The sequence below is a fragment of the Triticum aestivum genome, chromosome 6B (assembly GCF_018294505.1).
Source record: "Triticum aestivum cultivar Chinese Spring chromosome 6B, IWGSC CS RefSeq v2.1, whole genome shotgun sequence".
Taxonomy (NCBI): Eukaryota; Viridiplantae; Streptophyta; class Magnoliopsida; order Poales; family Poaceae; genus Triticum; species Triticum aestivum.
In genome coordinates, this window is record NC_057810.1 from 653,722,018 (window position 1) to 653,736,268 (window position 14,251).

Sequence of the window (14,251 nt, forward strand, 5' to 3'; positions counted from 1 at the left end):
AAAAAACAGAAACTAATAAAACTAGCAGTAGCAAGGGGAACAAAGTTAGCAGTAGCGCTCCCTTACCAGTAGTGCTTCCTGCTAAAAAGTGTTGCAGATATTAGAAGCAGCGCTCTGCACTAAAGTGTGCTACTGCTAGCCATGTATAGCATTAGCGTGGGATGACCGGCGCTACTGCTACATGTTAGTTGTAGCGCCTTATCAGTACCGCATCTTCCCACGCTACTAATAGTCAAAATACCCGTGCTACTGCTAGGGTTTTCCCTAGTAGTGTCAACAGCGAGACTTTCAGTCCATCATGAATTCATGACCTTGAGGCCGGATTGAAAGTTTCAAGCCACCAGAGGTCAAGATGGATTGGAAGTCCCACCGATAACTGCTTGGTTGACTGGAAGACCATTTTCTCTCCGAAATAATATGACAGCCTAAGAGTTCACAATCTTTTCTTACTCAACCAAGACCTTCGTGTGCGCTGGACTTTGATGGAGTAAGTTGGCGAAGACACAAGCCTTGGGCTAGCCTGCCCTTGACAGTCACTGAAGGAAATATGCCATACAGGCAATGATAAAGTTATTATTTATTTCCTTATTTCATGATAAATGTTTATTATTCATGCTATAATCGTATTAACCGGAAACATAATACATGTGTGAATACATAGACAAACATAGTGTCACTAGTATGCCTCTACTTGACTAGCTCGTTGATCAAAGATGGTTGAGTTTCCTAGCCATAGACATGGGTTGTCATTTGATCAACATGATCACATCATTAGGAGAATGATGTGATTGACTTGACCCATTCCGTTAGCTTAGCACTTGATCATTTAGTATGTTGCTATTGCTTTCTTCATGACTTATACATGTTCCTATGACTATGAGATTATGCAAATCCAGTTTACCGGAGGAACACTTAGTGTGCTACCAAATGTCACAACGTAACTGGGTGATTATAAAGGTGCTCTACATGTGTCTCCGAAGGTACTTGTTGAGTTGGCGTATCTCGAGATTAGGATTTGTCACTTCGATTGTCGGAGAGGTATCTCTGGGCCCTCTCGGTAATGCACATCACCATAAGCCTTGCAAGCAATGTGACTAATGGGTTAGTTGCAGGATGATGCATTAAATAATGAGTAAAGAGACTTGCCGGTAACGAGATTGAACTAGGTATTGAGATACCGACGATCGAATCTCGGGCAAGTAACATACCGATGACAAAGGGAATAACGTATGTTGTTATGCGGTTTGACCGATAAAGATCTTCGTAGAATATGTGGGAGCCAATATGAGCATCCAGGTTCCGATATTGGTTATTGACCGGAGACGTGTCTTGGTCATGTCTACATAGTTCTCAAACCCGTAGGGTCCGCACGCTTAAAGTTCGGTGACGATCGGTATTATGAGTGTATGTGATTTTATGTACCGAAGGTAGTTTGGAGTCCCGGATGAGATCAGGGACATGACGAGGAGTCTCTAAATGGTTGAGACGTAAAGATCGATATATTGGATGACTATATTCGAACATCGGAAAGGTTCCGAATGATTCGGGTATTTTTCGGGGTACCGAGGAGTTACGGGAATACGAGGAAGAAGTAATGGGCCTCATGGGCCAAGTGGTGGAAGAGAGGAGGCAGGGCGCGCGGCCCCCCTAGCCCAAACCGAATTGGACTAGGGGGTTGGCCCCTCTTTCCTCCTTTTCCTCCCTCTCCTTCCTTCTCCCTCTCCTCATTCCTTCCCCCTCCTAGTGGGACTAGGAAAGGGGAGTCCTACTCCTACTAGGAGGATGACTCCTCCTCCTGGCGCGCCCTATAGGAGCCCACCGGCCTTCCCCCTTGCTCCTTTATATACGGGGGCAGGGGGCACCCCAAGACACACAAGTTGATCTGTTGATCTCTCCCAGCCGTGTGCAGTGCCCCCCTCCACCATATTCCACCTCGGTCATATTGTAGCGGTGCTTAGGCGAAGCCCTGCGTCGGTAGCAACATCATCACCGTCATCACGTCGTCGTGCTGACGAAACTCTCCCGTGAAGCTCTGCTGGATCGGAGTTCGCGGGACGTCATCAAGCTGAATGTGTGCTGAACTCGGAGGTGCCGTACATTCGGTACTTGGATCGGTCGGATCGTGAAGACGTACGACTACATCAACCCCATTGTGCTAACGCTTCCGCTTACGGTCTATGAGGGTACGTGGACAACACTCTCCCCTCTCGTTGCTATGCATCACAATGATCTTGCGTGTGCGTAGGAGGCAGAGGGCATCTTTGGTGCAACGCTAAAGTGCTCGGTGGGCAGTGGCGCCAACATCAACTTCTGGACGAGTCGATGGCTGGACGACTGTAGCATTGAGGAACTTGCCCCAATCTTGTTCTCATTCGTCAAACCTGCCAATCGAAGTCGCACGGTGGCCGACGCATCAAGAAATAAGAGATGAAGCCTCCTACAAGGCTCCTTAGAGCTCAGCGACTCTCGGCCGTCGGATCGAATTTTTGATGCGTTTTGGACCATTGGATATCGCTCCTGATCGACCTCGTCCGTCGGATCAAAAAAAGTTACTGCTGGAATGAATAGTTACCGTCTCGTTCGTGCCACCGCGCATAATTATGCTGCCCTGCCGAGGGCATTTTTGTCATTTCACACGCGGAGATATAAAAGTAAGTGGCTCCCGTGAGAGAAAACCTAGCCGCCGCTCCTCGCCCACTCGCGTCGCTCGCCTCCTCCTCTTCCTCCTGCCTCGCCTCCTCCTCTTCCTCCTGCCTCACCTCTCTAACCCTAGACCCGTGCCCGCCTCCGTCCAGATCGAAACCCACGCCGCTATCATCTCGTTTGCCCAGCAGGCCGTCGCCGCACCGCACGAGGTGGGATGTGACCCATGCCCCCGCCGTCTCCTCGACCCAGCCGACCACCCCTCCTCTACGCGCCTCCCTCCTCCTTCCCATCGGGATCGGTCGCGGCAAGCGCTCGACCCCCACCTCGCCGCCCCCTGAGCCAGAGGACGAGGGCCTCATGCGCGACCTCTTCGTGCTCTACCGCGACCCCGCGCACCCGCCACGCCTGCTCGTGGTGCAGTCGCGCCTCCGCCGTGGCGCCCTCCTTGACTCCAAGCTCTCTGAGGTGCTCAACCTTGCCAGTTCCCTCGAGGGGTCCCGCAACGGCTTCGAACACGCTGAGTCCACTACCAAGGGCGCGCTGCCGCACCTCATCGCCCAGAGCCTCCGGCGGGCGCAACCATGCCGGTACCCAGCTAACTTCTCCGTGCCTACTGCTTAGCTCAAGTGGGAGTGCTTTTTGCTTTTAGGTAGTGGGGTTGCATTGACAAATACGAATAAGGATCGTGTTCCAGTTGTTCCAGTTCCATGTTTATTGCCCAGTTTCTTAAGATCTGCAGAGTATGCATGAATTAAGGTGCCCAGTTAGTCTACTGAAATTTTGCTTCTTGTCTGACAGGGGATTGTGTGTGGGGAGGAGCATCTTTTATTTTTTTTCTGAATAGGAGGAGGCACATTTAGCTTATTCTTCCACCATTGTTAAAGCTACAGAAGTTGGATAGCGGAATCATAGAACTCTACAAATAGTATGTTGTGACTGTCTCCTTACTCAATTCATGTAGAGAGATAAGCCTCTTCACACTGTTTTATACAGATGTTCAAGGAATTGATTCTTCGGCATCCAAGCTAGGTTTATATGGCATCAAAGGCCATGCTTCATGATGTAATGACAGATAGTTTAGTCCATCGTAAATATTTATTCTCCATTTTTCAGTTTAGATTTTTTTTTTCTCTTTTGAGGATATTCAGTTTAGAAAATTATTTACCATTATCTTGCAAGATAGCATAACAAAGTGTAAGAATGTTTTTCCAAGACCAATAGGCTTTCCCATATAAAATATTAATTCCCATTTGATGTCAGTTTTACATTTCGTTTCCAACTATCAAAAGATGAATAATATCCTTAGAAATAAGACATCACGGCTTTGTATGTGTTATTCAATGAGATACAACTGCTAAACAATTGCTATGCAGGCAACATCTGTTTATTTTACATGCTGATTTTCTTAACTGCATTAACTTCCAAAATATTTATTTTGTTGATCAGGAAATATCGGTCTACTGTTGGATAAGTTCTCTCTGTAAAAAGAATTTTTATGTTATGTACTTTGCTCCTAGAAATAATTTGATCCACCAGCATTATTGATTGGGTTAGGCATTGATCAGTTAACTGTGCCTCTTCGTCTTTACCCCTTATTCGTCACCTTCTTTACCTTTGTTGATTCAAGGATAGGCCTCAGATGATTCTCTTCCTTGCTTGTTTTTACCGGAGTATAAGTATGTGTGCCTTTTCCCTCCTAGTAGGGCCTAGGATTGTTGCTTTTGTTCCTTTCCTTGCTTTATCTGCTTGCTTCCATTTTTTGTCCCTTGTGCTTGGGATGCTAAACTTACCTATCTAGATTAATTTATCTGCTTGGCAGACTGAACTTATCTATTTTTTGGGATGTTGGGCTTAAGAAATATATGCAAAACAATTATTTTGTCAATTAGTTCATATAATTTATCATTTGAGTTCCACCCATTGCATTCTTCTGCTAAGTTTGTTTTTTACCCAAATCTCACAGTTTGTGGATCTGTTCTTTGTTGCAGTTTTGCGCCGGTTGGACGGCGTTCAGGCGCAACCCCGGCACCCACTGAGTACTGCCTCTGCTACAACCTCCCTCAATGAGCTCCATCTTCCTCCCGCTCCTCTGCTTCGGCTACTGTATGGGGCATGGCCGTGGCTATGTTATGTGGTGCTCGTCTGGTTGATGCTCTATGCCCTACTCATGCATCAGTTCCTACTTGAGCTCTGTAGTTGTGGATCCATGCTATTCTAGGGTTTGCATGCTGCTGTTCATGTTTACTTGCTATCATAGGAGCTCATGTGCTTCTCTAGTTTACATGTTGATGCCCTGGTCCTATCGCTATGCTCCTGGATTTGATTTCGGATGCTTTTTGGGCCGTTGGATCTTGCCCGCCCGCTGGATCAAAAAGAGACACTTAACTGGCCAAGGGCTATGATGATCGGTTATGGCTGTTATAAGCATGCTCTCTAGCAATCGAGGCACTTGTGGGTATTAAGTTCGATCTCCCCTTGTTTCTTTAAGCCATTTTGATCATGTGCTTATTTTAGTGGCTCTACCCTTGGATGGTCATTTCTGATGAGTGATAACCAGGGCAGTTTCACCCTTGTGAGAACACATTGATCTGGCGATGGAGACACTAAGGGAAGGGTCATGATCGAGCAAAGGCGAATCTGAGCCCATGTGTGTGCTGGCTCCTGGTTAGTCTGTGCGTCGATGAGGTGAGGGAGGTCATTCTCTCTAGGGCGATGATGATTAACCGTGACTGAAATAAGTGTGCATTTGAGCAATCGAGGCACCTGTGGGTATCGAGTTGGATCCTCCCTCTTGTCTTTCGAATCCTTTTTGATCAGGTGATACTTATTGTTATGTCCTTGGATGGCCACTCTTGTTGAGAGGTAACCAGGGCAGCTCCATTGTATAAACAGATTGATCTGGTGATAAGAGATGACGGGAGTAGGTTATGTGATCGAGGAAAGGTGAATCTGAGCCCACCATGCAATGAACCCTTTATTTGTATTTAAAGGTGTCGCTTATTTATGCTCCAGTGTTTATAGCCATCTTGTATACAGATTTCTTCTCTCTTAAATCTTTATTGCATATAATTTGTTCTTGATATTTATTGTTTGTTGTTGGTCCTTGATTTAATCTGGTTAAAAGTAGGTTGAACTTTATTATGCTAGACACACTCGCTTCCAGTATTTATAATTGTCTTATGTAATGATTTCACTGATGTACTGTTAGCATCTTGATGTGATATTTTGGTTACTTAGTTTGTTTTTGGTTCAATTGGTCCCTTAGTTACTTCCTCGGTCCACATGGCTTCCACCGAATAGATTTTCTGTATTTTTGTATATTTTGCTCAAATCCCATGCACCATTTATGCATTTTCTATATTTTATTAAAATTCTCAGCTTTATGAAAGTGGAACATTTCTGTTCTCTTGTTGGTTATAAAGATAGCAGTTCGTCGTCTCCCTTATCCTGCGTCGTCGCCTGCCTCTTCTCCTCACCTCCTCCTTTCGTTCCGTTTCTCAATCCTCTCTGTAGTCCTGCTCCCTGGTCCATGAGTCGCCGCTGGGTTGGTCGCCAAGGGGCTCCGATGGCGGCGCGCTGGGGTGACGTCGGCTAAGGTGGTTCTCCTATCGGTTCTTTCCTCTTTTATTTGTTCAAATTGTCATGGTTGACCAGTTTTGGATCTTGGGTGTCTATTACTTGCAGGTCCGTTGTTCTCCTCCTCACTTGGCCTAGATTTGTTGTGCCGCTAGTCGATCTGTGCTGGTCTTCGCGTTTTCATCAGGAAACTACAGGTCGACCTCTCGTTTTCCTTATCTCTGTTTTATGTTTCTTTTTGTCTGTGTGTATTGCTCGATATGGTGTGTCCGTCGATCATATGGGTGTGGACGGTGGCAAATCAGTGAATTTGTTTGGTTTCTTCTTGTATTGGTTGGGTCCTCGATTTTGGTAGATCACATTTGTCTCTTTATGTTGATGGAGACGAATGGTGGTGTCCTCCGGTTAGATTTTAGTATTTCTCGATTGTGCCTCCTTTGTTTGCTTGTGCGTGACATGTGTTTTTTTCTTAGTTGTCTGGATCTTGCTAGGGTCGGGATTCTCTCTCTATGATTGTAGTGAGATTTTCAGAAGAGGTCGATGTACCAGGGTATGCGCCTTTTGGACTGGTTTGGTGACATTATCCGTTGTCAGGTGACGTGTGAAAAAATAAAGGGTTCGGTCTGTTAATTGGCCTCTGTCGATTGATTTGGTCTGCCTAAGTTATTATGGTTGGGTATCCCTCTGCTTGTTATAATGGTCTCAGTGCTGGATGTTTGCCTTGTCTTAAGGGGTGGATGTTTGGTTAGGAAGAGAGTGTTGGATTTGAGCTCCGCCGGGCTGTTAAGATGTTGTCCATGATGGTTGGCAACTTGGCATGGTTGGTTACAAAGAGAATTTGAGATTGTGTGCTTCATGTGTTTACAGTTCTGCTAATGAGAGTGCCTTCTGATAGGGTGTGTCTGTTGTTAGCTTCTTCCTGTGAGATTCGGTTATCTGGTGTCCATGCTTTAGGCTTTCATTCCGTGTCTTTGCATGTTGACCAACTGCTCCCGAATCCTTTTCACGCTTGCTATGCTAATCTGGTCTGCTTGCTTTTGCTTGCCACCTTCAGCTATTATGTTGTGTTAGTTCTCTACTTTGGTGATTATCTGCACTTCTCAATTACAGACTTCATTGCTTCTACATATGGTTCTCTGTTTATTAATTTGCCTTTCTTTCTTTCATGGTCCTTACTTTCTGTTTGGCAGCTTGTTTCAGTTACAACTAAGTTCTTGGGTTCCACTTTGTTGTTGGAAACTACTTACTAGTGGAGCTGCTGCTTGGTTCATAGGGTAAGTCATGCCTTGCCATGTTTCCTATTGCTTGCTATTTAGTTGTGTTTATTACTATTTATTTCATAGGCTTCTGTGTTCTTCCCTTTGTATGGTCTGCATTGGTATTTTTCCGGTTGCTCCTTAATAATTAATTATTACAGGCATGTTTATTATCAGTTCTTTCTGTGTGCCTCTGCTTGAGGCTGTTGCGAGCTATTGTCGATTGTCGTTTCATTCTTATGTTCGAGAGGTGGCATCCTTTGGTTGTCTGCTTGGAGGGGTGGAGATTGATGTTCTTACTAGGGATGACGTGGTGCGGTGTCAAACCAATTTTTACAAGGGATATATGGGTTTGTTGTTGTAGATTACAATTACGATAGCATGTTAGCGTATAAAGGTGTTGCGCAGTCGGTTCTGGTGCTTGCGGGTGCGCTTGCCCAGCCTGCCTGGCCTCTGGTACATGCAGGCAGGCAGGTTGATGTCGCCGGTATAAATACAAGTGTTCTATTACAATTATTGTATTCACAGCTGGTCAATTCGGTGTCTGGGTTCTAAAGCCCGTCTAGGAGTGTCTTAGATAGATTATGTCTGGGTCATTATATTGTTCCTTGGGTATGCTTGTAATAAAGTAGTTTCTAATAGCGTGAGAATGTTTGGTTGGATTTTCTGTAAAATGTTTTAGGAGGTGCTGCAAGATTGATTTGCATTGTTCTTATATTTGATTTTCGAATTATTACATTTTGAAGTATTTTGTTATTATTATGGAATCCCTAGAAGGAGGAGTTAGATGCAACTTTTGTATCTTTTGTACAAGTCTTGAATGGTCCAGTGAAAATCTTGGTATATGTAGTTTCAAAGCTTCATCACGTTGTGGTAGGGATTAGGGAACCACTTATCATTTTTCTGAAACATGCGCTACTCCGCAATTTTCAGAGTTATTGAGATTTCATGTGGTTACACTATGCAGAAATTGATCCAAAATGTTTGTTAATGGTTTTTGATCCAGAAGATGCGAGTTATATCCAGGAATCATAAAATTTGTATTTTGTGTGTGCTTTTAGTTAATAACCCTTCAATACATTGGAGTTTATGAAAGGTTTCCTCATAAGAACTTGACAGCTCCATGGCAGTGCCTCAACTGCGTGTGATAACTGGTAAATAAGCTATTCTCCAAAATTAGATTGTTGCTTAATCCGCTACCACCTTATTTCAGATCATCTTGTTGTGGTCGCGTGAAAGGATGTGTTCGTGATCTATATCATGGAAAATATTCCTAGAATGCCTCTAGGTACCTCCATCTCTGCTCCCTCCCTACCCTCTCCATTCTATCCCCATATATATAAAGGTTCCAAGTGTAGTAATCTGGCGTGACACATACATAATCAGAGGATGGGTCTAGGTTTAATGCTCTATTTTCTACTCACAACTAGTAGATGAGAAAGCATGTAGAAGATGTGGCATTGATGAAGTAGATTTAAAGATCAAGTTCTTTCTGAAATTTTAATTTGAGGATTAACGCAGTTGAGTTGGTTAATTATCGTACTTGCATCTCGCCTCCATGCACGTAATTTTAATGGGGTTAGTATGCTTTGTACAGACCCAAGAACAATTCCTTATAACGCTCACCATTTGTGCACTTCTTTTGGTCTTGGACAAAGGGTATGTGGAAGACTGGATTTGATATTATCCTGGAATGGCAACCATTGGTGTGCAACTGAAGAATATATTTCATGACCGAGAGATGGTATTTGGAGAATCTTAGTTTTGATATGTACATGAATCTTCTTTTATTTTGTCGCGCAACTGAAGATATAGGACTATTTGCTCTGTGTATCTCGTATAAATAAGGAAATGGACTATAGGTAAAAAAAAATCTATTCTAATTATATTATGTTGTAGATGATGCATGGTTCCTGAATCTTTTTGCTTTGTACTGAACTTGATGCAAACCAATTGTCTTATCTGGCACTGCCAATCTGGCTTTTTGAAACAAATTTTGTGATGTGCTTGCAAAATTAATTACCCTATTGACTTAGTATCCTCAGCTTACCATGTTTTTAGCATATATCTCTACTGTTTGTGATTAGTCCTAAAAGAGTGTTGTAATTTTCTTTGAATGTACAAGATTTATACACGAGTGTTGTAATTTTTTCTGGATGTACAAGATTTATACAAACTGGGTCACGACGCTTGGATGGGCAACACGCGCCAAGGCACGCTTCCGTGGTTGTATGAACGCATTGAGCTTGATTCTGTATAAGTGCAAATACTATACCTGGTTTCCTACTGACATAGTATTACGTGCTTCGGCAAAACGCTTTGACCGGCACCCTCGTACCAGGGCGCGATCCTGATCTAGTTGCCAAATAATGCTTGGGTGGACGACGTTAGAGGAATCCCCTCCGTTCCTGCCATCGCAGAGTTCCTTAGCTCTGGCCACAAATTCAATGCCTCACCCTACAGGATTCTGAAGACGGCCTAACCTCTGACGGCAGATATTCTGCCAGAATTGACAAACGACTCCTTCCTGGCAGAGAATTCTTCTCGTGCGCACATGAGTTGTGGTCTTCATGGGCGCCGCTTGAGCTCAAAATCTTCGGCTGGCTTGCCTTATGGAATCGCCTACGGCCTGCAGACCGACTGGCTGCGAGGCATCTGGATCACCCGCCTGGCTACGTGTTGTGCTGCTAGCAACCTGAAACTACCATGCACCTCTCCCTCTCGCATGTCCTTTTGCGCATGAAATCCGGTACAATACCTTGATTCCCCTATGTCTGCATCGTTTCACTCCTAACGGGGATGCAACTCTTTCATCTTGGTGGTCTTCTTTCTCGACGGCGGCCCCGTCTACTGTCAGGAAGGAGCTCAACTCCCTTATCATCCTAACTGCGCATCACATATGGCTCAAGAGGAACAGTCGGGTTTTCAACAAGAAAGCATGCCTTTCAACCCCAGTGTTGGCCAAAATCCTGTGTAGAAGTGCATGATCTAGCCAATTAATGCAACCAAAAGACCATCTATGGAAGAGACTAGGCACTACATTTATATGTTAACACTCCCCTCACCCTCACGTGTGGCTCCCTTAGGATTAAACGTGAACTGAAAGTGGGCTACAATTTAATTGCGTCAGCTGGGTCTTGAACTCAAGCCTTCTTGGCTTCGAGACCATGTAGAAGTGCATGCTCTAGCCAATGCAACCAAAAGAGCGACCTGATGGAAGAGACTAGGCAATACATTTATACATCAACATCCTGTGAGAACTAGTTGTTTTTGTTCCTATCGGTCCTCTGCCTTGCTAGCTTGATCGACATGGAGAGTGGCTAAGGTTATACCCCCTGATGTATATGTAACTATCCACTACTCATCTTAATACAAAAGGCACGCAATTTTCTTGTGTGTTCTTGAAAAAAAAGAGATTTGGAAGCATCACATAGACATAATTTTTCAACGAAGCATCTCCGTCGCTTAGGCTTGTAGTTTCTAGAGTGGCTTGGGAGGGGTAGGGTTTGGATGTTAGGCGGGCTTCTCTGCATGAGCTCAAAATCTTCGGCTGGCTTGCCCTATGGAATTGCCTACAGACTGCAGACCGACTGGCTGCGAGGCATCTGGATCACCCGCCTGGCGACGTGTTGTGCTGCTAGCAACCTGAAACTACCATGCACCTCTCCCTCTCGAATGTCCCTTTGCGCATGAAATCTGGTACAATACCTTGATTCTCCTATGTCTGCATTGTTTCACTCCTAACGGGGATGCAACTCTTTCATCTTGGTGGTCTTCTTTCTCGACGGCGGCCCCGTCTACTGTCAGGAAGGAGCTCAACTCCCTTATCATCCTAACTGCGCATCACATATGGCTCAAGAGGAACAGTCGGGTTTTCAACAGGAAAGCATGCCTTTCAACCCCTGTGTTGGCCAAAATCCTGTGTAGAAGTGCATGATCTAGCCAATTAATGCAACCAAAAGACCATCTATGGAAGAGACTAGGAACTACATTTATATGTTAACACTCCCCTTAACCCTCACGTGTGGCTCCCTTAGGACTAAACGTGAACTGAAAGTGGGCTACAATTTAATTGCGCCAGTTGGGTCTTGAACTCAAGCCTTCTTGGCTTCGAGACCATGTAGAAGTGCATGCTCTAGCCAATGCAACCAAAAGAGCGACCTGATGGAAGAGACTAGGCAATACATTTATACATCAACATCCTGTGAGAACTAGTTGTTTTTGTTCCTATGGGTCCTCTGCCTTGCTAGCTTGATCGACATGGAGAGTGGCTAAGGTTATACCCCCTGATGTATATGTAACTATCCACTACTCATCTTAATACAAAAGGCACGCAATTTTCTTGTGTGTTCTTGAAAAAAAAAGAGATTTGGAAGCATCACATAGACATAATTTTTCAATGAAGCATCTCCGTCGCTTAGGCTTGTAGTTTCTAGAGTGGGTTGGGAGGGGTAGGGTTTGGATGTTAGGCGGGCTTCTCTGCATGAGCTCAAAATCTTCGGCTAGCTTGCCCTATGGAATCGCCTACGAACTGCAGACCGACTGGCTGCGAGGCATCTGGATCACCCGCCTGGCTACGTGTTGTGCTGCTAGCAACCTGAAACTACCATGCACCTCTCCCTCTCGCATGTCCCTTTGCGCATGAAATCTGGTACAATACCTTGATTCCCCTATGTCTGCATCGTTTCACTCCTAACGGGGATGCAACTCTTTCATCTTGGTGGTCTTCTTTCTCGACGGCGGCCCCGTCTACTGTCAGGAAGGAGCTCAACTCCCTTATCATCCTAACTGCGCATCACATACGGCTCAAGAGGAACAGTCGGGTTTTCAACAGGAAAGCATGCCTTTCAACCCCAGTGTTGGCCAAAATCCTGTGTAGAAGTGCATGATCTAGCCAATTAATGCAACCAAAAGACCATCTATGAAAGAGACTAGGCACTACATTTATATGTTAACACTCCTCCTCACCCTCACGTGTGGCTCCCTTAGGACTAAACGTGAACTGAAAGTGGGCTACAATTTAATTGCGCCCGCTGGGTCTTGAACTCAAGCCTTCTTGGCTTCGAGACCATGTAGAAGTGCATGCTCTAGCCAATGCAACCAAAAGAGCGACCTGATGGAAGAGACTAGGCAATACATTTATACATCAACATCCTGTGAGAACTAGTTGTTTTTGTTCCTATGGGTCCTCTGCCTTGCTAGCTTGATCGACATGGAGAGTGGCTAAGGTTATACCCCCTGATGTATATGTAACTATCCACTACTCATCTTAATACAAAAGGCACGCAATTTTCTTGTGTGTTCTTGAATAAAAAGAGATTTGGAAGCATCACATAGACATAATTTTTCAACGAAGCATCTCCGTCGCTTAGGCTTGTAGTTTCTAGAGTGGGTTGGGAGGGGTAGGGTTTGGATGTTAGGCGGGCTTCTCTGCATGAGCTCAAAATCTTCGGCTGGCTTGCCCTATGGAATTGCCTACGGACTGCAGACCGACTGGCTGCGAGGCATCTGGATCACCCGCCTGGCTACGTGTTGTGCTGCTAGCAACCTGAAACTACCATGCACCTCTCCCTCTCGCATGTCCCTTTGCGCATGAAATCTGGTACAATACCTTGATTCCCCTATGTCTGCATCGTTTCACTCCTAACGGGGATGCAACTCTCTCATCTTGGTGGTCTTCTTTCTCGACGGCGGCCCCATCTACTGTCAGGAAGGAGCTCAACTCCCTTATCATCCTAACTGCGCATCACATATGGCTCAAGAGGAACAGTCGGGTTTTCAACACGAAAGCATGCCTTTCAACCCCTGTGTTGGCCAAAATCCTGTGTAGAAGTGCATGATCTAGCCAATTAATGCAACCAAAAGACCATCTATGAAAGAGACTAGGCACTACATTTATATGTTAACACTCCTCCTCACCCTCACGTGTGGCTCCCTTAGGACTAAACGTGAACTGAAAGTGGGCTACAATTTAATTGCGCCCGCTGGGTCTTGAACTCAAGCCTTCTTGGCTTCGAGACCATGTAGAAGTGCATGCTCTAGCCAATGCAACCAAAAGAGCGACCTGATGGAAGAGACTAGGCAATACATTTATACATCAACATCCTGTGAGAACTAGTTGTTTTTGTTCCTATGGGTCCTCTGCCTTGCTAGCTTGATCGACATGGAGAGTGGCTAAGGTTATACCCCCTGATGTATATGTAACTATCCACTACTCATCTTAATACAAAAGGCACGCAATTTTCTTGTGTGTTCTTGAATAAAAAGAGATTTGGAAGCATCACATAGACATAATTTTTCAACGAAGCATCTCCGTCGCTTAGGCTTGTAGTTTCTAGAGTGGGTTGGGAGGGGTAGGGTTTGGATGTTAGGCGGGCTTCTCTGCATGAGCTCAAAATCTTCGGCTGGCTTGCCCTATGGAATTGCCTACGGACTGCAGACCGACTGGCTGCGAGGCATCTGGATCACCCGCCTGGCTACGTGTTGTGCTGCTAGCAACCTGAAACTACCATGCACCTCTCCCTCTCGCATGTCCCTTTGCGCATGAAATCTGGTACAATACCTTGATTCCCCTATGTCTGCATCGTTTCACTCCTAACGGGGATGCAACTCTCTCATCTTGGTGGTCTTCTTTCTCGACGGCGGCCCCGTCTACTGTCAGGAAGGAGCTCAACTCCCTTATCATCCTAACTGCGCATCACATATGGCTCAAGAGGAACTGTCGGGTTTTCAACAGGAAAGCATGCCTTTCAACCCCTGTGTTGGCCAAAATC